Source organism: Podarcis muralis, chromosome 8 (genome assembly GCF_964188315.1).
Source record: "Podarcis muralis chromosome 8, rPodMur119.hap1.1, whole genome shotgun sequence".
Classification (NCBI taxonomy): Eukaryota; Metazoa; Chordata; class Lepidosauria; order Squamata; family Lacertidae; genus Podarcis; species Podarcis muralis.
Window position 1 is genome coordinate 7,997,207 of NC_135662.1, and position 27,787 is coordinate 8,024,993.

General features: G+C 45.1%; 1 protein-coding gene across 2 annotated transcripts in view; it reads left to right on the forward strand.

Annotated features, from left to right (window-relative positions):
* FAM135B (family with sequence similarity 135 member B) overlaps positions 1–27,787 on the forward strand; it is a 141,737-nt gene that overhangs the window by 17,546 nt on the left and 96,404 nt on the right. The window lies entirely within an intron of this gene.

Here is a 27,787-nt window from a genome sequence, read left to right on the forward strand (position 1 = left end):
TGGGTTTTTTGTCCCACTTTTGTTGTGCTGTAGAGCAAGAGTGCTCTTCCGGATGGCAGTAATGGAGTAACACCGGGGATGCACCACAGAACAACTAAGAAAGCTCTCTCCAAGCATTACACTTTGCATTAAGGAGAGGGAGCGGGAACATGCAAAGATAGCACCCTCACTTTGCCACCACCTGACACTGAACAAATGACTGGAGGATGGCCTTCTCATGTAAGGATTTCCATGGATTTCTGGAATCTAGAAAGTGTGATCTGGAACCTGGGAACTGTGGCCAGGAACCTAGAACATGTGCATGTGAAGACCCCCCCCCCTACTTCAGACGTCTGTGGTGCACACATAGAAGACAGGAGGAGAGATTTCTTGCTGCAGCCCCACTCACACGCTCTCCTTTAAGTATGATGCCTGAAGAGGACTAGAATTAGATCAGAAGAATGAAAGAAGTATTCAATCCCGGCAGCATCTCCAGGCAGGGCTAGGAGAGACTCCTGCTGCAAATCCTGCAGAGCCATTGCCAATCGCTGTAGACAGTACTGAGCTAGAAGAACCAGCGGTTTACCTCAGTAAAAAGCAGGTTCCTCCATTCCCATGAGGACGATGCTACGATAAGCTTTGTACAATCGCCTAGCACACTGCAGGAATTATACAAATATCACTAGATTGGATGGTCTTGAATTGGACAAATTCAGGGAGCAGTGGAGGTTTTTAGGCATGGCAGATAAATGGTGTCTCCATGCTCAGAGGTCATGTATTCTAATAGACACCAGCTGCTGGAGAACAATACTGGGAAAGGGCTATTGTTTGCAAGCCCTGTTTGTGGACTTCATGGAGGCATATGATGGACCTCTGTGGAGTCTTCTGCTGCCTATCCTTCCTTGCAGGGTTGTTGTGGAGGGTGGGGAACCATGCATGCTGTCCTGAGTTTCCTTCCTTCCTTCCTTCCTTCCTTCCTTCCTTCCTTCCTTCCTTCCTTCCTTCCTTCCTTCCTTCCTTCCTTCCCCTGTGTCTGATATGAGGCATTCCCCATAAAATATCCCTATCTTTTTTCCCATTGTTTATTCGCTTTAAAGGTTTAGGCATGTGCAGATAAAAGCAGCCAAAAGGATTTACCAGATTAATATTTCTAGATGACGCCATTGAGAGAGAGAGAGAGAGAACATCGGGGTGTTAAGATCACAGGATGCACTTTGTGTGACTTTGAGCTACCTTTTGACCCCTCTCAGAGGCTCCAGATTAAGGATAATGCACTTACAACACTGTATGCTGGTTATTTGCTCCCCCTGCGCAGCTCATACATTGTGTGCATCCATTGCACTTTGTGCCTGGGAACATAAGTGGGGCAAGATCTGTAATAGAGTGAGCACTGCAACACTAGTACCAGAACAGTTTCGTGTCGCGCTTTCTGCTCAAAAGAAGTCCCAGGCAGCTAATAATTGCAAGAAGCTATTACAACCTGCAACACGGTATACATAAAATCACTGGGAAATATGGGATGCAGTTTACGCAAAGTTAAGCACCTTAAGAGTACAATCCTGTGATTGGTTGGCATTGATTTATCTCGGGAGACAATGTGGAAGAGGAGAAGAACCTTCAGGGGGAAGTCAAACCATTGGAGAATTGCAGCACCGACTGTGGCTGTAGAGAGACAAACCTATATGTGTCTTTGTAGAAGTAGGTCCCATTGGGCCTTACACTTAGGGAAGTGTGTATGATGGGGTTATGCACAACCCAAGAGATTTCAGAGGTGAGATATTTCAGGGGTGCCAGCAGATGCCTTGAATTTGTTTGCCTTGAGATGAAGGTTTCTGGAGTCTGTGATGTCTTTGTGATGTATAGCTTCAGTCACACATGTTTAGTCTAAGATGGAAGCATGAACATCCCAGGAAATCTTGTTCCCTGCTGGGTTTCTAGGTGGGTTCCCAAAGCCATGGCCTTTGTTTCAGAACAGGCGAGGCTAGTTCTGGCCTGTTGTTCTTAGTGGGGGCTGATCCCCTCTGTGACTGGTAGGGTAGAATATGGGGATCTCAAATATTAGAGTCAATAACAGGCAGAGCCAAGTAATTCTAGTTTTGCCCCCATCATTTTCCCTCTTGAGTTCTACAAGGTGCAACACTGAGACTGAAGAGGAAGAGGAGTCTTGCAAGTAGTTCTTGAGCCTTGGAGTGGTTGTGAGTGGGGATGGGAATTGATTTCTTCTAGTTTCTCATTTGCCCCACATTCAGTTCTCCACATGTCCACATCAGGTTGCATTTTTTTAAAGCGCTCATCAAAATTTGTCTGCCTTTTAGTGCAAATTTCTCCTGATATTCACATTTTGATGCATACATGTATTATGGGCACATTATTGCAAATCAGTTTCCCCTAATGTAATGTATTTTATATGCTATTTTCATTAATACACCCATCATTATGCAAATTGTGCCTTAGTGTTCGCATTTTTTGCCCTTTTCGTGGCTGGAAAACTGAGGTGCAAAATTCAGAGCAATGTGAATTTTGCAGGATGGACACATTTTGTTCTGGAATGTTTGACATAGGTAGATTTGCCTTTAAATGCCAGCTTAATCAGATTCCTTGCTCATCCCTACCTGTTATTGAAGTCCATTAAATATAATCCAGAGAACAAGACTTTACCCTCTTGTATGAGACAACCCTTCTGGTATTATGTAACGGAAGGATAATGATAATGAATGCTTTGATGGGGGGGGGAGCCTATATGTGGAGAACGTTCTTTTATTAGACAGCCAGATACCTTGGTTTTTATCAAGAATGAAGAATGGACTCTGTGAATAATGTTCAGAAAGGCAATTCCTCCTTCCTGCTTTAATTACGAGGAAAAAATATTTAAATAAACAATGCAATACAGTGGTACCTCAGGTTACAGATGCTTCAGTTTACAGACTCCGCTAGCCCAGAAATAGTACCTCAGGTTAAGAACTTTGCTTCAGGATGAGAACAGAAATCGCACAGCAGCAGCAGCGGGAGGCCCCATTAGCTAAAGTGGTACCTCAGGTTAAGAACAGTTTCAGGTTAAGAACGGACCTCCAGAACGAATTAAGTTCTTAACCCGAGGTACCACTGTATAATAATAGTTATTAAACAGTTATTAAAACAATGTAAACTAGGGAATGTTTTTCAGGGACACGGGTGGCGCTGTGGGTAAAAGCCTCAGCGCCTAGGGCTTGCCGATCGAAAGGTCGGCGGTTCGAATCCCCGAGGCGGGGTGCGCTCCCGCTGCTTGGTCCCAGCGCCTGCCAACCTAGCAGTTCGAAAGCACCCCCGAGTGCAAGTAGATAAATAGGGACCGCTTACTGGCGGGAAGGTAAACGGCATTCCGTGTGCTGCGCTGGCTCGCCAGATGCAGCTTGTCACGCTGGCCACGTGACCCGGAAGTGTCTCCGGACAGCGCTGGCCCCCGGCCTCTTGAGTGAGATGGGCGCACCACCCTAGAGTCTGTCAAGACTGGCCCGTACGGGCAGGGGTACCTTTACCTTTACCTTTATGTGAATGTTTTCTTCTATTATTTTCAAGATGGTAGGTGAAAAGCCACTTATACTCTTGCTGAGAAGTTTAGCAAAACCAGCAGACTGAACAAGCCAACAACCCTGTGGGGTAGGCTCAGCTGAGAGATAACGATTGGTTCATGTTCACTCTGTAAGCTTTATGTCTAAGGTAAGATTTGAACCCTGGCCTCCTTTGCCTAGTGGTCTGAACATGACGCTGGCATTTATAACCCGCCAAGGATGATACAATCATGAGACAATTGCTGCTAACATGATGTTCCTGAAGAGGGGTGTGTGTGCGCGTGCGCATGTCTGCGTTTTTGTCTATAGCACCAAACTGGTTGGACCAGCTGTTCCTTTGCTAGGAAGCTTCACGACCATCACTATAGGGAATCCAGTGTGGAACTGGAAATCGAGCCTACTTAGATTAATAAAGCTGTAACCAAAGTAATGCATGGGGGACATTAAAGCTTCTAACACATTCCCTATCAACAGAGTGATCATTTTGAGCTAAAATTAGACCCAAGATTGTGCACTTTGTATCTTAATTAATACAAAGCCCTCTTTATCAATTAGCTCTGACAAGTATGTGCAGACGTCTGCTTGCCAACATAATCCCTTACTCCCGTTTTGATTAGGAAATGGAATTACATTAAAATTGATTCTTCTCCCGTGGTCCATTTGTACTCTCTGCCTCTCTTCAATTAGATTGCTGGCCCACAGCCATTCCCTGGCTCCCTGTTAGGATGGCAAAATCACTTCTGCAATGATGCTCTTTCTGTGACTTACGACATATCAGTGATTTATCACAGTGGCTCAACACAGAGATGAAAAGCTATCTTAAGACGCACAGCCTTCATCCACCATTCCTCATGGATTCTTTGCTTTACCTTGACATCCAAAGTCAAATGAGGAAATAACCTTTCCTTGTGTGGAGCTAAAGATGTTTTCTTTGGTTCAAAGATGGGTGGTTGGACTGCGTTCTCCAGGTCATGGTCCATGAGGCCACTTGGTGGAGATGGTGTTCCGCTGATTGAGGTAATTGTGTTTGATTGTACAATGACCTCAACTCATAAGAACCCAAGAAAAATTTTGCAGGATCAGGCCAAAGGCCGAGTCCAGCAGCCAGACTTCACAGTGACCAAGCAGATATGCATGGGAACCCATGAATCATCTGAACGCAGCAACTCTCTCCCAACTTGTGATTCTCAGCAGCTCATATTCAAGGAAATACTGTATTTGACAATGGCTCAAATTGCTGTAAGAATGAAACTCATGAATGAACACATATGAATACAGGGGGAATGGATTCCAGCTATTTCCATTCCACATCAGTTTCACACATGTTCATGCATAAGTTTAATTCTGCATCAATCTGCAGACTTCTCTTAAGAAAGAAAAATGCATTGAAAATTGCTTTATTTTTGAATGTGCCCCCAAACACACAAAATGCAGGGGGTTTTGCATGAATTTTATCACAAAGCACATTTTGGTACATATTTTTTGATCCACTATGTTGTCTACCTTTGGGGTTAGGCTGAGAGGGAAGGGTCCAAGTTCACTCTGTAAGTTATATAGCTTTGATCCTAGGTCTGCCCAAGTCTATTATGACATTCCCACTACACTTTGTTGATGTTCACAGTTTTAGCTGAACATGTAGTTGAGGGTGGGTACCAATGATTGCAGAGTGGCAGGTGAAGATGATGGACTTTGCAGAATTGGCCAGACTGACCTGCAGGATTCAAGACCAGGATGATAAAAAAATTCAAAGGGACTGCGAGTAAATTCATTGTATATTTGAATAACAATTGCAAAAACTTGAAGGCACTAGCAGGATTGAAATAAATCCTACAATGTGGACAATAGAAGTTAAAGAGCTAAATTGCAAGGCAGCACTTGAAAGCTGAAAACCTGCTGAAGGGAAGGAGGGAAGTCATATGCTCAGCAGAGCAGAAAGCTTTTGTGTTTGTTATTGTATTGTTGAAAATATTGTTTAAGGAGGAAAATAATAAAAATATATTTTTAAAAAAGAACATGTAGTTGAGGGTTCCAGGGTCAACACATGCCAACCTGTTCTCCTTATCCACATGTCTGAATGGGTCTATAATGAAAGGTTAATAAGCCTGTTCTAATTAGGGCTGCAGAATGGAAAATATTCTTTCTATTCTTCATTTTTTTTTGTTTTGTTTTAATAGCACATTATTTTTTGTTTGCCTTCATTTCAATTGGCTTCATTTTCTCTCCACTCCCTCACTGATTTCAGCTGAGATTCACACTCTCCTCTGTTACTAGCTTCTTCTAAACCCAGCGTCGTCATGAAAATATCATTTTGAGCTGGAGAATCTCATTTTTAAAATGACACCCATCCACATTTGTGTATTAGCTGTCCCAAAGAGGAGACTTATTGAGAACTAACAACCAGATGTGGTGTTATGTCTTTAGTGGGAAATAGCACTTGCCCCATTTAATAATGCAACCAATTATCTGGGGCAGCAGTGTGTGTGTGTGTGTGTGTGTGTGTGTGTGTGTTGAAGAAGAATTACCTCAAGACCCTCTGATGGGCACCAAATTGTTCTATTCTGACTAGAAGCAGATATCTTGGGTTTCAAGCAAAAGTCGTTCCGGGCTCTACCTGGAGATACCAGGGATTGAACCCAGGAGCTTCTTGTTACAAGGCAGGAAGGCTCTACCACTGAGCTATGCTCCTTCCCTGAAGAAAAGGAGGACCAGGTGGAGGAAGAAAGCTATGTTGTTGTTGTTTAGTTATTTAGTCGTGTCCGACTCTTCCTGACCCCATGGACCAGAGCACGCCAGGCACTCCTGTCTTCCACTGCCTCCCGCAGTTTGTTCAAACTTATGCTGGTAGCTTTGAGAACACTGTCCAACCATCTCGTCCTCTGTCGTCCCCTTCTCCCTGTGTCCTTCATCTTTCCCAACATCAGGGTCTTTTCCAGGGAGTCTTCTCTTCTCATGAGGTGGCCAAAGTCTTGGAGCCTCAGCTTCAGGATCTGTCCTTCCAGTGAGCACTCAGGGCTGATTTCCTTCAGAATGGATAGGTTTGATCTTCTTGCAGTCCATGGGACTCTCAAGAGTCTCCTCCAGCACCAGAATTCAAAAGCTATATTTATGCTCTAATGAGGCTTCCTCCCCCACTCCACATCCGTTGTTTTTGTGCCAGCCTAAAAGAGGGGGAGAAATGTCACTTTTCCTGTTTAAAGTCTGGCATTCAAAGTGTGAAATTTACAGCTTCAAATAGAAAAATGTGTTAATTGCAATACTATATAGCTCAAGCTATGGATGCCGCTGCCATAAGACAACAGGGGCCAGCATCCACCATCAGTTTGATAAATCATTTATTTTTATTTTTTTCCTGCGGGCATCTGCAATGTGGAAGCCAGATTTTGTCTGAAATTTGTTGCAGTTCTGAAATAGGTGTCTGCTTCAGGCTGCGAAGGCAGCTCCAGGTTTGGCTGGAAACGTTGGCAGCCATTGCACCCCACTGCCTATAAAGCATGAATAATTGTTTGGTGTCTTTGTTTTTGTTCAGAGGAAAAAGACAGAGAGACAAGCAAGGAAGACAAAGGAGAGTGTTCACAGTGTGGTTTTATAAATACTTTGTGGCATTGTTCTTTATCTCTCTCTCTCTCACACACACACACACACACACACCAACCAACTTAGGGCATTTAGTTTACCGTTCTTGTGGGAATGTTCAGGGTGGCAGGAGAGGATATATTGTTTATTAATATCCTTCCTAACTTGCACTAGCAAGTTCCTTTACTTAGCAGAGTTTACATTCCCCCCTTTTTACATGCATAGCTAGTTGCAGGTTTGTGTAAGCCTCTCACTATTATACAATTCAGTCTGTCTCAGATTGAATTGTATAGTTCCTGGTAAGTTCCCTTTAATCCCTCTTGAAAGAATGAAGACACAACAATCTTATTTAAAGTCAATAAAAAAAGTTTACTCACATCAATTCACAGTTGGATCCCTGAAGGTAGACTTAGTTACAAATATGTACATGTGGATCTACCCCATATGGGGGAATAATCCAGTGCTTATGCTAGCTGGTAGCTAGCATAGCAGTCCGTAGCAAAAAAAAAAAAAAAAGCTGGTCCATCGAAGAAGGAAGTCAAAAAGAGAGAGCTGCGTGACTTGTCCTTTTTGTTACCTGGACAAGTAAGGTCACGCCCACCTCTAGTCCCATGCAAGGAAGGATGCTCCAGCCCAGGAGGAAACAGGAAGTTTCGACTGGCTGGACAAACATCCCCTTGCATGTCCACTCTAGGAAAACAAGGAATGTTGTATTTGACTGCTCCCTGTGAATTATACCCCACAGTTCTAACCTTGGGCCCCTTAAAATATCACTACAGCAATCTAGCTCTCAGTGCTGTAAGCACATGAGAGCATAAGAAGAGCCCCAATGGCCCTCTTAGTCCAGCATTTTGTTTTTATGGTGGTCAACTAGATGTCTATGCATGCAGGACATAAGAGTAACACTTGCCCACTTGCTCCCTTGCCCACTTGGGATTTTCAGCAACTGGTATTCGGAGGCATATTCCTTATGATAGTGGAGGGAGAATCATAGCCATTTTTGCTAGTAGCAATAGATTTCTTCTTCTTCTTCTTCTTCTTCTTCTTCTTCTTCTTCTTCTTCTTCTTCTTCTCAATATTAATACTTTATTGAAAATGACACAGAGAAGAAAAAGGGGGGAGTGAGGGGAGGAAAGAACAAAGTGTGGGTGGGGGGAGAGGTAGCTAATGCATCAGAAGGCAGAATTCAAAGTGACCTTAGCAAATTGGAGAACTGGGTGCAAGCTAACAAAATGAATTTCAATAGGGACAGATGTAAGGTTCTGCACTTAGGCAAGAAGAACCAATGCACAAATATAGGATGGGGACACCTGGCTTACTAACAACACATGTGAAAAAGATCTTGGTGGATAATAATAATAATAATAATAATAATAATAATAATAATAATAATAATAATAATTTATTTGTACCCCGCTCATCTGGCTGGGTTTCCCTAGCCACTCTGGGCGGCTCCCAACAAAGATTAAAAATACATTAAACTGTCACACATTAAAAACTTCCCTAAACAGGGCTGCTTTCAGAGGTCTTCTAAATCTCAGGTAGTTGTTCATCTCTTTGATGTCTGATGGGAGGACATTCCACAGGGCGGGCGCCACTACCGAGAAGGCCCTCTGCCTGGTTCCATGTAGCTTTGCTTCTCACAGTGAGGGAACAGCCAGAAGGCCCTCAGCACTGGACCTCAGTGTCTGGGCAGAAAGATGGAGGTGGAGACGCTCCTTCAGGTATACTGGGCAGAGGCCATTTAGGGCTTTAAAGGTCAACACCAACACTTTGAAATGTGCTCAGAAATGTATTGGGAGCTAATGTAGGTCTTTCAGGACCGGTGTTACATGGTCTTGGCGGCCACCCCCGGTCACCAGTCTAGCTGCTGCATTCTGGATTCAAAGGTAGCCCCACGTACAGTGCATTGCAGTAGTCCAAGAGGGAGATAACCAGACCATGCACCACTCTGGCGAGACAGTCCATGGGCAGTTGGGGTCTCAGCCTGTGTACCAGATGGAGCTGGCAGACAGCTGCCCTGGATACAGAATTGACCTGTGCCTCTATGGGCAGCTGTGAGTCCAAAATGATTCCCAAGCTGCATACCTGGTCCTCCAGGGGCACAGTTACCCCATTCAGGACCAGGGAGTCCCCCAAGAACAGTACAGTGTGATGCAGCTGCAAAACAAGCTAATAGTGTTCTAGGCTTCATCAACAGAAGTATAGTATCCAGATCAAGGGAAGTAATACCATCACTCTCTTCTGCCTGAGTCAGACCACACTTGGAATACTGTGCCCAATTCTGGGCACCACAATTTAAGAAGGGTATTGACAAGCTGGAACGTGTGCAGAGAAGGGCAACCAATATGATCAAGGGTCTGGGAACCAAGGAATGGTTGAGGGAGTTGGGTATGTTTAGCCTGGAAAAGAGGAGACTGAGAGGAGATATGATAACCATCTTCAAATATCTTAAGGGCTGCAACATGGAGGAGAGAGCATGCTTGTTTTCTCCTTCTCTGGAGGGTAGGACTCAAAAGGCTTCAAGTTGCAAGAAAGGAGATTTCGACTAAACATTCAGAATGTTCTGACAGTAAGAGCTGTTCAGCAGTGACCCCCTTAAGAGGATGTGGATTCTCCTTTCTTGGAGGTTTTTAAACAGATTGTTAGAAATAAATCAGAGGTTGGATGGCCCTCTGTCATGGATGCTGTGGCTGAGATACCTGCATTGCAGGGGGTTGGACTAGATGACCCTTGGGTCCCTTCCAACTCTAAGAGTCTATGATTCTATGAAATGTAACGTAATATACTGCCTTTCATTCTTATTTCAATTGATATAGTGCCGTTATCCTAATACATAAGTAAATATTAATATTCTACATTCTGTATAAACTCATTCCAAATGTTGTCATATTTATTCAAACAAAGTCTACATCTCTAAGAAGTCCATTCCCAAGTTGCGAGTGTTGTCCTATGGATGGTCTTTATCCTCCCTGAATTGTCTAATCCACTTTTAAAGCCTTCCAAGTCGGCAGTCATCAGTACAGTGGTACCTCAGGTTACATACGCTTCAGGTTACAGACTCCGCTAACCCAGAAATATTACCTCGGGTTAAGAACTTTGCTTCAGGATGAGAACAGAAATCGTGCTTCGGTGGCGCGGTGGCAGCAGGAGGCCCCATTAGCTAAAGTGGTGCTTCAGGTTAAGAACAATTTCATGTTAAGAACGGACCTCCAGAACGAATTAAGTTCTTAACCCGAGGTACCACTGTACATCTTCTGGAAGCAAATTCCACAGTTCAACTGTGTGCTCTTTTAAGCAGTACTATAGGGACGCGGGTGGCGCTGTGGGTAAAAGCCTCAGCGCCTAGGGCTTGCCGATCAAAAGGTCGGCGGTTCGAATCCCCGCGGCGGGGTGCGCTCCCGTTGTTCGGTCCCAGCGCCTGCCAACCTAGCAGTTCGAAAGCACTCCCGGGTGCAAGTAGATAAATAGGGACCGCTTACTAGCGGGAAGGTAAACGGCGTTTCCGTGTGCGGCTCTGGCTCGCCAGAGCAGTGATGTCACGCTGGCCACGTGATCCGGAAGTGTCTCCGGACAGCGCTGGCCCCCGGCCTCTTGAGTGAGATGGGCGCACAACCTTAGAGTCTGTCAAGACTGGCCCGTACGGGCAAGGGTACCTTTACCTTTACTTGTTTTGTCTGTCTTGACATTTCCATCATTCAACTTCATTGAATGGTCCCAAGTTCGAGTGTTACCCCCTGGTATTGTGTTGAGTATGTGCGCACTGGAAAGCCCATACAACTGATCCCATTCACATGCACCTGGTTTCCAAATTTTACCCTGGCGGCATGTGAAGAAAGTCACAGAGAAGAAGTGAATGCAATATCTGCTGAAGGCTCTCCTTATGTAGCTATTTTCATAGAATTATATAATCGTAGATTTGTAAGGTCCAGCCTCATACAGTCCAGCCTCTGCAATGCAGGAATCTTTCACCCAACATGGGTCTCAAAACCACAACCCTGAGTCTAAGAGTCTCATGCTCTACTGACTGAGCTATCACCTTTCATTGTGTATATCATTATGCATGGGGGGAGACCTCCTGAAAAAGTTCTGAGTCTTAACCTCCCACCCCAGTTGTTGTTTTCTTCTTCTTCTTCTTTCCACATTTATTGGCTGCTTCTCTCTACTGGGACCCAATAAAAAATTGAAACTTTGCTTTAGGCAGTGATTCTGCACTTAACCACATTTGCTGCTCTTGGGATGCATAAGTTCTTGGTGTCAGAGTTTAGCAGTGCATGCATAAATTATAATCGTGTGTCTCCAACTGAGACACCAGCTGCTAAATTCTCCTGCTCTGGAGAATGCTGGTGGGTGAGAAATTCTTAACAAGATCCCTTTGCCCTGCAGTCAACATGGGCTGGCTATTGAGCTAAGATTTCATTTGCCAGCTAAGGCGTCACAAGTGATAGAAAGCTCAAAGCCATTAAAGGACCAAACTACGAAATATGCAGGGGGTCCATGATTGAACTGATTTTAAACTCGAATGCACAGTGGGAAGAGGACCTGTCAGTTTGATTGAACTGGAGGATGGGGTATTTAACCTTTTCCTCTGGTGCCATTTCCCCAATTAAAATCACCTCCACAAGGTGACTCTTGCATAAACAGGAGCCAGTGAGGTGTAGTGGTTAAGAGCGGTAGTCTCGTAATCTGGTGAACCGGGTTCGCGTCTCTGCTCCTCCACATGCAGCTGCTGGGTGACCTTGGGCTAGTCACACTTCTTTGAAGTCTCTCAGCCCCACTCACCTCACAGAGTGTTTGTTGTGGGGGAGGAAGGGAAAGGAGAATGTTAGCTGCTTTGAGACACCTTCGGGTAGTGATAAAGCGGGATATCAAATCCAAACTCTTCATCTCTTCTAATAGGTATCTGCAGCTCCCTCTATACAGCAGTGGTGGCTGGTGCCCATTTGTACTGATAGGGTGGAGTGCAGGGAGACTAACAGTGGGGGGGGGGCGCCAGAGCACATGACAGGCAGAGCCAACTAACTCAACTTTTGTCACCACCCTCTACTTTTGTCACCATCCTCATGCTTGCTGAGTTCTAAGGCAGGGAAGGAGTGCAGGACAGTGGCCACCAACCGAGTAGGTGGTATGGCTCCATCTCCAATACTTCATCAGTTGCTGCCCCTATATAATAATAGAGTAATGATGTGGTGCTGTGGGTTAAACCAGAGAGCCTAGGACTTGCCAATCAGAAGGTCGGCGGTTCGAATCCTCGTGACGGGGTGAGCTCCCGTTGCTCGGTCCCTGCTCCTGCCAACCTAGCAGTTCGAAAGCCCCTCAAAGTCCAAGTAGATAAATAGGTACTGCTCTGGCGGGAAGGTAAACGGCATTTCTGGGCGCTGCTCTGGTTTGCCAGAAGCGGCTTAGTTATGCTGGCCACATGACCTGGAAGCTGTACGCCGGCTCCCTCGGCCAATAAAGTGAGATGAGCGCCGCAACCCCGGAGTTGGCCACGACTGGACCTAATGGTCAGGGGTCCCTTTACCTTTACCTTAATGATGTTGGCAGAGGCCTTGTAGACCATGTAGCCGAACTCCGTGCTTGATGCAGGACTCTCATAGCTCAAGCATTCCCAATGGATGGCTTCCCAGCCTCTGCTTGAAGACTGGCAAAGAGAGAGAGCTCACCACCCCTAACTGGGAATTTCTTTTAACGTTCCATCAAAATCTACCCACCTGTAATGTATTTCTAGAACTAGCCCTGGGTTTCTGGGGAAGTTTTTCACCAATTTCTGGCATCCCCCCCCCCCCAATAAATACTGATTGGAGGCTGTTTTTTTTTTTTTTTACAGTGGGTGAAAATGCATGTGAAAAGCAAGCCCACCTGGACTTAGACCGACTGATTTATTCTTATAAAGTGGCTTCATACCAACAGCATAACTGTTTTGTGTCTCTGTTTCTGCTCTCTTCAGAAATGGCCCATAGCCTTCAGTGACAGTCCATCATTCTGCACAACAGGATCTCATTGGCGCATTTCATTTTTTTTAGAAAAACACACATTCGCTCCCGGTTCAGAATGAAATGAAATACTCTGCCAAAATTAATTATGCTGAGAAAATGGTTCTTGCATGAGTCATTCTTAAATGAAGGAAAAAATGTGGCATCTCAGGCAATTAAAGCTTCAGATGCAAATTTATATTCCCTTTCCAGTGGGATTGGTAGGATCTTGAAGCCCGCCTGCTAAATTCTAGCAATGGTCAGACCAGCTTTTCCCTGAATTAAGACTGGAAGCATCTTTTATTCTGACACTGCTCAAAGTGTGCTTTAGATTTTGTAAAAGTCAGGTCTAAACACCTTCAAAGGAACCCACTCCAGTGCTTGAATGGAGGGCTGCCCCTGTCTTTGAGATTGCCCCCATAGCTGCTCTTTTAGAAGGTTACAAGATTTGCACCCCCCCTTCAATATTCCACCATGCTTCTTCCCTCCAACTCAAAAAGAAAACTTTGTCTGTCTGTGTTGGGCTGTACACACTTTCCCTATACCACCAACTGGAGGCCCAGATTGTCCCCAACCCTGGCCGACCCAAAGAACATCAGATTTGGGCTCTCTGAATCGATTGGGGTGGTAGTTAAAACCCTGATTAAACATACAGTGGAGTGGGGGAAGGAGCTGCTGAGGGTTCAGTCCTGCTGGGTGCTGCTTCAGAAGTGCCTTTCCTGATTGTCTGTACATTCATTGTCCAACACACCCACTTGGATGTGATAAACCAGCTCTGAAACCCTGGAACGGATAATCATTAGTATCTGGAGTGGACTTATCTCCATGTGTTTCACTGCCCCCTTTGATGGAGTAGATATGGAGATCAGTTGTGTTGGTATGGAAAAGGAAATTAAAAAGTCTCCAGCAACAAGAAGTGTCTTCCCTGCAGCCTTGCTGCACTGACACCTGCCAATTCCAGGTTACTCTGGACAGCCCAGACTGACCTGAGGCAACCTGGGTCTGTCTTGAACCATCATAGCCCAAGCCCAGATCCCACTGACTCTGTTTGGATGTAGGCTTCAGCCAAATCCAGTGCACAGCCCTAGGATGGATGGATGGATGTGTCCCCCTGCTCTGAATGTCTCTTGGAGGAGCTATCAGCTGATTGGAAGTGTAAGGAAATTCCCATATCCCTGATACGTGGCCATCGAACTTCTGCTTAAAAACTTCCAGTGTTAAGTTCAGGGATATGGGACCTGTGGCCCTGCAGTTGTTGGATTCCAGTTCCCTTCATCCTTGACTATTGGCCTTGCTGGCAGGGACTGATGAAAATTGGAGTCTGGGAAGCCATAGATTCCCCATCTCTGGTTTAGTTCAGCCTTAGCATAGAGTGATCTGGACAGCCTGGTGATACCAGCAAGTCCTACCATGTTCTCTGGGGCCTCCTCTCTGATAATTGCACTTTAAGCTTCAAGCCATAGTCTTGGAGTCTTTCCATTTGTAGCCATATTCCAGTTTCTACATCTTGCCTACAACACAAGCATTTAAAATTGTAAATGTTGATGCTGTTTAAACACATTTGACAGGTTTCTCATTCTTCCCCCAGATAGTTTATCTTCTTTTTTTAGGCATGTGTTTTAGCACTGCTGAGAATATCTGTAACAGTTAGAATGTCTGAGAATTTCCCTCTTGGTGAGACAGACCCAAATTTGAGGCCAGCACCACCAACAACTCGGGCACTGGGGAGTTACTACACCCTGAAATATCGATTACCAATCCAGCTTGGTGGTTTACAACGGCTCAAAGCTTTACAAATCCGAGGCCTTTGTAATAACCAACCCCCAACTATGAGTCACTACAGCTTCAAGCTTTATAGCTCTGAAGCCATTTCCATAACCAATCCTGACTGGGGGGCTACTACAGCTCAAAGCTTTGTAAATCTGAGGTCATTGTCATAATCATTTCAGGCGGGGGAATTACTACAGCTTGGATCTTTATCAGTGCTATTTTTCTAGAAAAAAGGTGCCAGAGCTCACCATGAACTTCTCACTTGTTCTCTTAGAATGGCAATAGCTCCCACTTGAAAGGTGGGGAAGAGCTGAGCTCTGGCTGAAAAAAAAAGCAAGCCCTGATCTTTATCAATCTAAGACTGTTGCCATAATCAATCCAGGTCAGGGGTGTGGTTGGGTGTTACTACAGCCTGAAGTTTTGCAGGCATCTGCCCACTTCCAGCTTCTCCTTCACTCAACAGCCTTCCCCCCCCCCCCCCGGTGTTCACTATAACAGGGAGTCTAAAAACGGCTATAACTTTCCCCCTTTTGGCCAAAGTGGATGAAATTTACTGGCACAGGAGCCCCTTCAGAGTAGATTAAGCCTACCAAATTGCAGCGAAATTAGCTACTAGGTCTTTTGGCAGGAGGTAAGGAGCACTCAGATGAGCTTTATATGATGGAAATTCCCATATGCATAGCATAGATCAAGGGTGAGGAACATTTAGCAGCCTGAAGGCCACACTCCGATCTAGGCAGCTTTCCAGGGGCCAGAGGTGGGCAAGGCTGGAGGCAAAAATGGGGATGCAAATGTTATCTCTGCAGAGTTTCTACACACCCACACAGCCCTTTTCTTTCATCTAGGCTAGCATAAGGCCTTGACAGAATTCAATGACACATTCCAATCAGATGAAAACAATCCAGGAGGGTGCAGAGCAGGGTCATCGAAGGGTGTGACCTGGTAAGAGTCATGAGAGCCAGATGGAAAGCTTGGAGGGTTGAAATTTGGCCCACAGGCCTGAGGTTCCCGACTCGTGGCTTAAATATTTACTCCCCCCTCTATATATCAGGCTCCAGAGGGACTCCAAAAACAGCTCAAACACTGAAGCTATGGCAGCTTTCCCCACCCACCCACAATCCCTTTTTTATATATACATGCACGTCAGAGAAGAATTGTTGACTGCAAGGATCAGAACATCCTCTTTGTATAAGCCTACTGCTGGGCTTTGTTCCAGCCCTTTGCCGCTTCGCATGTTTTATATTCCTGCAGCAGACATTAATTCCGTTAATTACCACGGGCTAGAGGTCATCCGAGGTACCGGGAGACAAGTGTGCGCACGTGTGTTTTGCATAATGTGTGCTTCATTCTATCTGCCCTTTTATCTCACGTGCCGTTTGCACAGATCGAGGTAGGCAGGATGAAACGTTCGGAGAGAAAGTGATGCACCCTGAAATGTTAAGATGCTTCACAATGTGAAGCTGACCTTGGGAGTTTGGTTGGAAGCACCGGCTGGCAAAAAGAATAAAATGATCAGAATAAAATAAAATAAAGTCCTGGGGGAGGGGGTGGTGAGAGGACTGAGACACAAGGAAGACATTATACTAGGATTATACTACAGAATGGCAGCAGCTTTCAGAGCACTGGTGTTAACAAGCTCAAAGTGGATTGGGGCCAACATGTATTTACTTGTTTGCTTGTAAGTTGTTGTTGGCTTCTTCTTTTTTCCTGGCTCCTTGCCATAAGTTCCAAGGGCTGGGATTCAGCAACAGAACATAGTATTATATAAAAAAGATACAACAATTGGTCACACCTGGAGTCCTGTGTCCAGTTCTGGGTGCCACAATTTCAGAAAGATATTGGCAAGCTGGAGCATGTGCAAAGGACCAGGTGATCAAAGGTCTGAAAACAAAGCCTTATGAGGAACAGTTGAGGGAACTGGGTATGTGTAGCCTGGAGAAGAGACTGTGAGGAGATATGATAGCCATCTTCAAATATCACAAGGGCTATCACGTGGAAGACGGGGCAAGCTTGTTTTCTCCAGTTCTGGAGGGTAGGACTCAAGCTAATAGCTACAAGTTACGAAAGAGAGAGAGGGAAGGAGGGAGATTCTGACTAAACATCAGGAAGAACTTTCTGACGTTAAGTGCTGTTTGACAGGGAATGGACTTCCTTGGGAGGTTGTGGGCTCTCTTTCATTGGAGGCTGTAAACAGAAGTTGGATCGCTGTCTGTCATGGATGCTTCAAATGAGATTCCTGCATTCCAGGGGTTTGGACTAGATGACTCTTAGGATCCCCTCCAACTATGAATTATGCAGTTACAGATAGGTAGCCGTGTTGGTCTGCCATAGTCAAAGCAAAAAAAAATCCTTCCAGTAGCACCTTAAAGACCAACTAAGTTAGTTCTTGGTATGAGCTTTCGTGTGCATGTTCATGTGTGCACTCTGTGTATCTGAAGAAGTGTGCATGCACACGAAAGCTCATACCAAGAACTAACTTAGTTGGTCTTTAAGGTGCTACTGGAAGGAATTTTTTTTGTTATGAATTATGCAGTTGCAGAACTTGTAAAATCACTCCACGTGGAATGGAACAGTATAAAGTCAGTTACAGAGGTGGGGTCCCACAAAATGAAATACTAGTAAAGATGTGCATACTGGGGAAATTGTTTGATGAAGATGTTAGGCACACCCCTGTGGGGAGGGAGCATCATGTTTTAGATGTTGCAACATTGAAAGGCAGCAAAAGCTGTCTGGAAGGACATGGGTACTGGCCAGCCACTGGCCAACACTTTTCCTGCTGTCCTCCAGAAACTCTCAACATAGAGTGTCTTAGTTCCTAGGATTAACAGACTTCTGGAGAGCCATAAGTTCCCTCTGGCAGAACTCTTGCTCACTGGCTGGGCTAACTTAGTTCCAGTGTATGATCTGTAGGAAGCACTTGAGGCCACCATCTTGCTGAAGCTAAGAAATCTGGGTCTGGTTAGTTTCTGGAGGGGAGACTGCTTGGGAATCCCACATAAACAACATTGGGTTCCACAACAGAAGAAAGAACAGCTTGCCTTCAACCATTCTCTGCACTTCTGAGGGTGAAGGAACTACCAAGAGGCACTCATCTGCAGATCTTTAAACCCAAGAAGGGCAATAGGGTTCAATATGGTCTTTCTCTCTTGAGATCTTCTGTGGGCACATCCATGCCATCCACTTAAAGCAGCACCCATTGAAAGCACACGACACGATGGTGCTGTGAACTGTAGTCCCGTGAGAGGGGTGAACTACAATTCCCAGGGGACACACCATGTGCTTGAAATTGTGCTCAAAATGTACATTGCAGATGTGACCAACATATAAATCCATTTCAGCTATCTGAGGTTCTGCTCCAAAAAGGAAGTCTGCTCCATCCTGGCTGAGGAACTGCCACAAAAGAGATACCCTTGGTGCTTGTTTTGAGCACTGTGTGGTATTGAAAGAAGGCATATGCAAACATGCCAAAGCAGCTGTCAGATCTGAAAGGCAGAATCTGTCAAAACGGCTCCCATTATCCAGCTTCAAAGAGCCTACAGGATTACAGCCATACAAATTTAATGTGTGGGTCTAAGACTCTATGCTATTCAACGGATCCCTCTATTAATTTATTTTTTGCATTCATCCATGCTACAACCTCTCCCCTAGTTTTTCCCATACTCCTTTTCATAAATATCAAGTGGTTTTTTTTTCCCTTTAAAGAAAGCTAAGGATGCACAAGTTTCTGTTCCTTCCTCCTCTGCAAGCTCTTATAGTAAATGATGTCAGGGTAAGTGAGAAAGATCCATTCATTTCCAGAAACCATGAGAAGATTCTTGAAGCATCTAAGTGCAAGATTGTTTGGTCTACATCAGCAATAAATAGCTGAGGAGCACATATCTGTGGATTTGTGCGATTCCTGCAGGGGAGAGACCACTGAGCTGAGTGCAGGTAGCATGTAGAACGGAAGTGTCCCTTACTATTTGTGTGGTAGTAAAGTTGTAAAAGTGGATGTGGGTGGTGCTGTTGTTTAAACCACTGTGCCGATTGGACTTGCCAATTGGAATGTCAGTGGTTCAAATCCCTACGACGGGGTGAGCTCCTGTTGTTCGGTCCCAGCTCCTGCCTACCTAGCAGTTCAAAAGCATGCAATGCAAGTAGATAAATAGATACATCTCCAGCGGGAAAGTAAACAGTGTTTCTGTGCGCTGCTCTGGCTTCACCAGAAGCAGCTTAGTCATGATGGCCACATGACCCGGAAAAACTGTCTGTGGAAGCAGACAAACACCGGCTCCCTCGGCCTGTAAAGCGAGATGAGCGCTTCAACCCCAGAGTCGTTCAGAATGGACTTAACTGTAAGGGGTCCTTTTACCTTTACCTTAAAGTTGTAAATAGTCTTCTAACATCAAGAATGATATTGCCTTTCACGTAAACAATGCTTGGTTGAGCTTTACTGCTTCCATGAGTGTTTTATTGCCATCGGCCATGTGCAACTTGATCCTTTCAATGCTTAGGCTGTGCGATCGTCCCTCTGCTATGCAAGGGAGCTAGCATACATGCAAGGAAGTGTTGCTGGACCACCCTCGATATTCACGGTTGGAGATTTTAAAATCTTCTTCAAATGTTGCTGGGTATGCTTGCTTGCAGCTCTCTCCTATAAATATTCATTTGTTATTTGGGTCCCACCTCTCCTCCAAGCATCTCGAGGCTGCATACATGTTTGAACACTGCAAATTGCTTCATAAATGCTAAGCTGTAAGCATCTACGGAGCTTCCCATAGAGCCTTCCCCAGTGACTCAGAGCCAACGGCAGTGATCCAAATCTATTGCTGCAGCTTTTCTTCCGAGAAGGTACTGGAAACTGAAGGTAAGGTAAAGGCAAATGATCCCCGGACAATTAAGTCCAGTCAAAGGCGGCTATGGGGTGGCAGTGCTCATCTCACTTCGGGCTGAGGTAGCCGGCGTTTGTCCATAGACAGATTTCTGGGTCATGTAGCCAGGATGAATAAACTGCTTCTGGTGCACACTGTGACAGAAACCAGAGCGCATGGAAACGCCGTTTACCTTCCCACCGCAGTGGTCCCTATTTATCTACTTGCACTGGCGTGCTTTCGAACTGCTAGGTTTTCAGGAGCTGGGACAGAGCTACGGCAGCTCACCCTGTTGCACGGATTCGAACTGCCGACCTTCCGATCGGCAAGCCCAAGAGACTTAGTGATTTAGACCACAGTGCCACCCAAATCAGCCAACTGGTCTGCCTAGCCCAATGCTGAGTTCTCTGCTCCAGCGGCCACTGTGTGGTGTGGCAAAGCCACCTGCCCAAGACCAGTGCTGATATAGCCTGACTTTGCTGTTCCCCGCTTCATCACCACAACCACTGTGCCTGCCCCCCCCAGCTTCATTCAGGTAAGATGCAGTAACTCTGGTATGTGGAAAGTGACTTTGCCCTAGGACATTAGCTGCTATTGGCAAGCAACAACTTTGTCCATGCTCAGACCTGTTCCTTGAGATCCTATTACAACGGAGATGTTGTGGGTTGACCCTATGCATGCAAGCACACATTCTGCTGCTTATCTGGACCCGCCCTGTGGTGTATTGGGAAAATGTATCTATCTGTTGCATTCATTGTTGTTGTTGCTTATTAAATTTGTAGACCGCCCTTCTTCAGAATACCACAGGGCAGTTCACAACTGGCATACCCTCCAGACAGACTCCCAGTATTCCGGATTATTGGTTATACTGGCTGGAACTGATGGGAAATAGCTGAAGGGCCACAGGTTCCCCATGCCTATTCTACAAGATGACAACAACAAACAAACCTATGGTCACATAAAGCATCCTCAGTAAGTCCAAACAATCCACATGAAATCCTTGTCTAGACTCTATGAAAGGATTTTGTGGAACTGTAACAACTTTTCTTGTGAATTGTTTGGACTTTATGAACAGGCAGGTGGAATAGACACCATTACATGGATTGACCTTATACATGAACTGACTAGAGAATGATCTGACTCCCTGGGTCTTCTGCTTTGTTCGTTTGTTGAACTTTATGAGTTACTTCTGTTGAAATTTACAATTGGATACAATGAATAGTATACCTTATTTATCTAAGAACACAGCCAGTTACGTCTCGTGTGTTTATTGTGAATATTCTACAAGATGGTCAGACATGAGGCATGAGAGGCTGAAAGCAGTTTTCTTCCTCAATGTGTCCTCCATACTCTTGTATCTACCTCTGAATTATGATGTCCTATGTGAGGATGGGTGAACCTGTCAATATCTGTTTCTCTCAATCTCTCATTTGTCCAGTCCAAAGTTATATTCTCCACATTTACGTACCCATTAGTGATTATTATTATTTTGTGATTTTCTAAAAGAAAATCCACCAGCATTCTAGTGTGGATTTCTCCTAATTTCTAATTCTATTTGCCTAATATGCCCAAAATCTTTTGCAAAGTGATTTCTTCTAATATGCTATTTTCAGGAACATACAAATTTTTAATGCCTGGGGTATGCATTTTTGTATACAATATTCGGCTGGAGAAGTGCATTGCAACATATGGAGAAGTGGGAATTCTGAAAGATGGCCATGTTTCAATTTATGCATTACCTCTGATAGTGCAAGTCTAAGGCTGCGGTCCTACAATGCCTGGGAAATTGTTCCAGGGACCACAGGATTCTCCAGATCCTTCGCATTACAGAGCGGGGAAGGCACATTCAGAGAAGGAGATCTGACCAAATGTGCCCCTTCTCTCAGGTTCCCAAATGTTCTGCAGGCAGTGCCCCACTGAAATCAGAGCTCAGATGTTCAGCAAAATGAGCAGCTACTAGCCATGATACCTCTGTTTTACTGCCAGAGGCAACAGGCTTCTATATTTAGGTGCTGAGAATCCTACTTTGATGCAACTATATGCTATTCACTAGGAATCCCAGAGGCATCTGACTGAGCACTCTGAGAACAGTATTTTGGACTAATTGGGACGTCTCCTAGATCCAGAAGGGTTCTTCTTATGTCCATAGAGAGACAGGGTGTGCAGAGCATGTTCCTGCTCTTTCTCCTTGCTCCTCTGCCTGGCCACTCACTTGGGGAGGATGGTTGCACAGGTAGCAGTCACAAGGAAGAGAAGAAGAAGAAGAAAAGTTTGGATTTGATACCCTGCTTTATCACTACCCGAAGGAGTCTCAAAGCAGCTAGCATTCTCCTTTCCCTTCCTTCCCCAAAACAAACACTCTGCGAGGTGAGTGGGGCTGAGAGGCTTCAGAGAAGTGTGACTAGCCCAAGGTCACCAAGCAGCTGCGTGTGGAGGAGCAGGGAAGCGAACCTGGTTCACCAGATTACGAGTCTACCATAACCACTACACCACACTGGCTCTCAGAGGAGAGGAGCTCCACAGAGATTAGTCCTGGTCCCTGAGGATTCAGTCCTCAGCAGGTGATTAATGTTGCCAACCCTTGGTGCTGGCACTTCTTTCAAAAATTGCATCAGAAGCAAATCCTAATCCCATTCTTTGTATTTTCATAGAATCATAGAAGGGACCCAAGGTTCATCTAGTCCAATGCAGGGGGCATCCGACTTGCCCATGTATAAGAAAATGCTGTTATCTCGAGAAGCTCGAGTCACTTCTGGCACCACAAGAGAGATGCTGTGCCTCATGGTGGGTTTTGTGCTTTGCTGCAAATGGATATTCTTATGGAAATCCCTCCCTCCCAGGGTTGCTGGTGTCCGTGTTTGTTTGTTTCTACCGATGTGGCGCACGAAGCAAATTGATTCCTTACATGGGAAACATTTCATTTGTGCTTACAGCTGGGAGGTTGGAATGTGCTGCTGTTTGTAGCGGTCAATTCACTTTCAAATATATAAAAGGATGTCATATAGAGGAGGGAGAAAGGTTGTTTTCTGCTGCTCCAGAGAAGCGGACACGGAGCAATGGATCCAAACTACAAGAAAGAAGATTCCACCTAAACATTAGGAAGAACTTCCTGACAGTAAGAGCTGTTCGACAGTGGAATTTGCTGCCAAGGAGTGTGGTGGAGTCTCCTTCTTTGGAGGTCTTTAAGCAGAGGCTTGACAACCATATGTCAGGAGTGCTCTGATGGTGTTTCCTGCTTGGCAGGGGGTTGGACTCGATGGCCCTTGTGGTCTCTTCCAACTCTATGATTCTATGATTCTAAGTTTGGAGCCTCCCCTGCTTTGCTAAATGACTTGGGTTCACTTCTCCTTCCCTTCCTGTCCTTTTGTTATGTCACGGAGAGCTTCCCTCTGTTTGTGAGTCCACACTTCTGATTAGAGCTCCAAAACACCTAGCATTCCAGGAGAAGTTTAGTCTGTTTCCTTTATAAATTTTTAATTTGATTTTACAATTTAATCTTCAACACATTTATCATATTTTTAGAAAACAAAACAAAACTCCCCACCACCACCCTGTGACTTCCCTCAACTTCCCCTTCTGGTTCTTTAACAATTTGCTAGGTAAAGGGACCCCTGACCATTAGATCCAGTCATGGCCGACTCTGGGGTTGTGGCACTCATCTCGCTTTACTGGCTGAGGGAGCCGGCATACAGCTTCCGGGTCATGTGGCCAGCATGACTAAGCCGCTTCTGGCGAACCAGAGCAGTGCACGGAAAAGCCGTTTACCTTCCCACCAGAATGGTACATATTTATCTACTTGCACTTTGACGTGCTTTTGAACTGCTAGGTTGGCAGGAGCAGGGACCGAGCAACGAGAGCTCACCCCATTGCAGGGATTCAAACCGCCAACCTTCTGATCGGCAAGTCCTAGGCTCTGTGGTTTAACCCACAGCGCCACCCACATCCCTAACAATTTGCTACTTCTGCTTAATTTTTCTATCTTATTTTTCATCTTTTAGCTAAATGTTCTTATATTCATATCATTCTTAAACCAGATTTTCTTCAAATTACATCTTACATTTCATTAATTTCCATATTGTTATCTCTTAACCTTTACACTTGTTTTCTTAGTTGTAAGTGTTTACTCGAACCGTGCTAGTGAGTCCATTTCTTTCCAGTATTTCTGTAAATACAGCATGTACGGTTCCCAGTCTTTTAAAAAGTCTTTATTGTCATTGTCTCTGAGTCTTCCCGTGAGTTTCACCATTTCTGCGTATTCCATAAGTTTGAATTTAGTTTGTCTGTTTTCATGACTTTTCCCCAACTATTAAATTCCAAATTATATTTGAGCTTTCGCGTGATGTCAGAGCAACTTCTGGAACTTCCTTGGAGAATTTTAAACAGAGGTTTAAAATCCATCTGCCAGAGATTCTTTAGCTGTGGTCACTGCATTGCAGGAGGTTGGACTAGATTACTGTGGGGTGCCTTCCAGCTCTATAGCGCAGGTGGCCCTGTGGTCTAAACCACTGAGGCTCTTGGGCTTGCTGATCAGAATGTTGGTGGTTCGAATCCCCGTGATGGAGTGAGCTGCCATTGCTCTGTCCCAGCTCCTGCCAACCTAGCAATTAGAAAGCACACCAGTGCAAGTAGATAAATAGGTACCACTGTGGCGGGAAGGTAAACGGCATTTCCGTGCGCCCTGGTTTCTGTCACAGTGTGCCATTGTGCCAAAAGCAGTCTAGTCCTGCTGGCCACATGACCCGGAAAGCTGTTTCGGACACACATCAGCTCCCGCGGTCTGAAGCGAGATGTGCGCCGCAACCCCATAGTCGCCTTTGATTGGCCTTAACTTTTACCTTTATAGGTCTTTTACTTTTACCTTTATAACACAAGTTTAGTGCTTATTTCCATGTTATTTGCTTCCAGAAAATAGATCTTTGCAAATAATACAGAAACGAGTGCTTAATATGCATTATGTTCCACTATAGTTTCGGAAGTGGTGTTTACGTTGTGTGAGAGCTCAAATATAATGTGGAAATTTACAGTTAGGGGGATGCCAGTGGAATTGAATAAATGCCATGTGAATACAGCCCTAGAGAGCACATGATAACTCTCCTGCCCTATGCCTCATAATCATTGCACTATGGAAATGAAGAGAGACCCTGGTGTATTTAACCACAGCACATTCCAGCTCTAGAGCCTGGGACCTGTTCCAGCTAACACAATTTCATTTTCTCCATAACCAAGTCCCCAGTGTGTTTTTACCTGAAACTATTCCTAACTCCTCCCCCCCCCCCAAACAGATGGCACAGCAGATAAAATGAAACATGCCGAAATAATGTTTTGCTACCTGTCTTGGTGAAGCAGGGAAAATGCAAAATTTAACGAAGGGGAAAGGGAGGTTGACTGCTGTTGGGATTGCAGCTATTATTACCAACTCCAGGGATAGGGGAGAAGTCGATTTCATTTTGCCCATAAAGGCGCACCTACCTGGTTTGCAATTTCCAAAACGGTATGAGAACAGGAACGCAGCCATCCTTTGAAATGAATTTTGCGATGCAGTTCTGCAGACAAATAATGCATACCAAGAAATGCATATATTAGAATAAAGTGTATATAGGAATGCATATACTCATGAAAGTAACATTTAAAAATGGACTATATCAGGGGAAACGGGATAGGATATAGAAAGAAACAGCTACCCACAGCTAATGTCAGTGGGTGAAAGTTTGTCTGTCTCTGCTTCCCTTGCCACCTGTAAAAGGCCTCTGTAAATATCCCCCCAGAAATTTACAATGTGCAATTGACTGTTTGCTCTTCCTGCTCTGTTCTTGTTTAGTTGTTTGTAATTTAGAGCATTTGTACCTCAATCTTCAGCCATAAAGGCTGCCAGAGCAACTTGCAGATAATCAAAACAAGACACTCCCTACCCACCCATGGCGTAATGGTTGGCGCATTGGACCATCATGACCTTGGAAAACAGGGTTTGAATCCCCACTCAGCCTTGAAGCTCATTGGGTGACCTTGCACCAGTCGCCATCTGTCAGCCTAGCCTACCTCACAGGGTTGCTGTGAGGATGAAATGGGGAGGGGTAGAACCATGTACACCACCTTGAGCTCCTTGAGAAAATAAAAGGTGGTATATAAATGTACTAAATAACTAAACAAGAGTGTGGACTGCATCCTCGTTAGTAGAAGTGTTACTGTACTGAATAGATCACCTTCAGCAATATCAGAGAAGGATCTTACAAGGAGTTCCCTCTTGTGTTGATATAGAATCTTAAAGCCATTGGTTCCAGTTCTACCCTCCAGAGCAGGAGAAAACAAGTATCTTCCCTCTTCCATGTGACACCCTATCATAGCTCCTCTCAGTCTCCTCTTTTCCAGGCTAAACATACACAGCTCCTTCAAGCCCACCTCTTAAGGTTTAGTTTCCAGTCCCTTGATCATCTTGGTTGCCCTGCTCTGCACACATTCCAGCTTGTCAATATCCTTCTTAAACTGAGGTTCCCAGAATTGGACACAGTATTCCAGATGTAGTCTCACCAAGGCAGAAAAGAGTGGTACCATTGCTTTCCTTGATCTGAACACTATACTTCAGCTGATGCAGCCTAGAATAGCATTAGCTTGTTTTGCTGCTGCATCACGCTGTTGACTCATGTTAAGCTTGTGGTCCACCAAGATCCCTAGTTCCTTTTCACATGTACTACTAGTAAGCCAGGTGCCCCCCATCCTATATTTGTGCATCTGGTTCTTCCTGCCTAAGGACAGAACCTTACATTTGACCCTGTTGAAATTCATTTTGGTAGGTTAAGGTCATTTTGAATTCTGATTCTGTCTTCTGTGGCATTAGCTACCCCTCCCAGCTTGGTGTCATGACAGAAGCACAGGATAGTTTTGGCTGCTCAGGAACTCTGCCACTATCCACAAGAACCTAGGATCTCTTTGGTGGCAGTTCACCATCTACACCGCCAACAGTGCCCAAACTGGGGAAAGAGGAATTGTCTAAAGCCCTTAGCATTTTTGATCTCCCTATTCAAGATCTCTCAGCTGTGGAAAGCCTTGCAGTATTCTGGAACCTGGGGAAACATTAATCATAGTTCGGAGTTAAAGAAATTACTCATGTCATGCAGGCCTTGCCTTCTTCCGACGGAGAACAGAAAATGAGCAGCTCAACAATAGGGTGAAATAAATGTTTGCTAACCCCGGTGATTGCTTGGGCTAAAAATAAGCCACCGGCACAGGGATCAGCCAGGTTCCACAGCATCTTATGAGCAATAAAAGTGGTAAATTGCTTACATCCAGCTGTGGCTTTGCATTTCTTTCAATGAAAATTGGATTCCGGTTTTGGCAGGGTGAGACCCAAATCAGCGGCCAGTTAGCTTGCAAAAGGCAACATGTAAAGGTTGTTTATTGGATTTATTGCACACTTTCATGTTCCACCTTTCCTCTGTCATGGAGCTGCAGGTCTGGACCAGCTCAGCCATTATGCAGAATACAGTGACTTCAGTGGAGGCAGATACCAGACCCTCCAGGTGTCCCCATTTCCTAGTGACAGTCCCGGATTTACAGAAGCTGTCCTGGTTTCTGAATTGATCCTGGAATGTCTTGCTTTTCCTTAAAGGTAAAAGTAAAGGGACCCCTGACAGTTAAGTCCAGTCGGTGCTCATCTTGCTTTACAGGCCAAGGGAGCCGGCGTTTGTCCGCTCCGTGGACAGTTTTCCTGGGTCATGTGGCCAGCATGACTAAGCCGCTTCTGGTGCAATGGAACACCAACACCAGAACAGCACGCGGAAACACAGTTTACCTTCCCGCCAGAGCAGTACCTATTTATCTACTTGCACTTTTTAGCGTGCTTTCGAACTGTTAGGTTAGCAGGAGCAGGGACCGAGCAACGGGAGCTCACCCCATCGCGGGGATTCGAACCACCGACCTTCTGATCGGCAAGCCCAAGGCTCAATGGTTTAGACCACAGAGCCACAAGCACCCCTTAGGGTGTCCATATTTTCATCAGAGATATGTTGGAGGGTATGGAGTCATGTGACCCCCGAGCCAAGGAGGTAAGTAACTATACAAACTTCGGAAGACATCTGAAGGAAGCCCAGTATAGGGA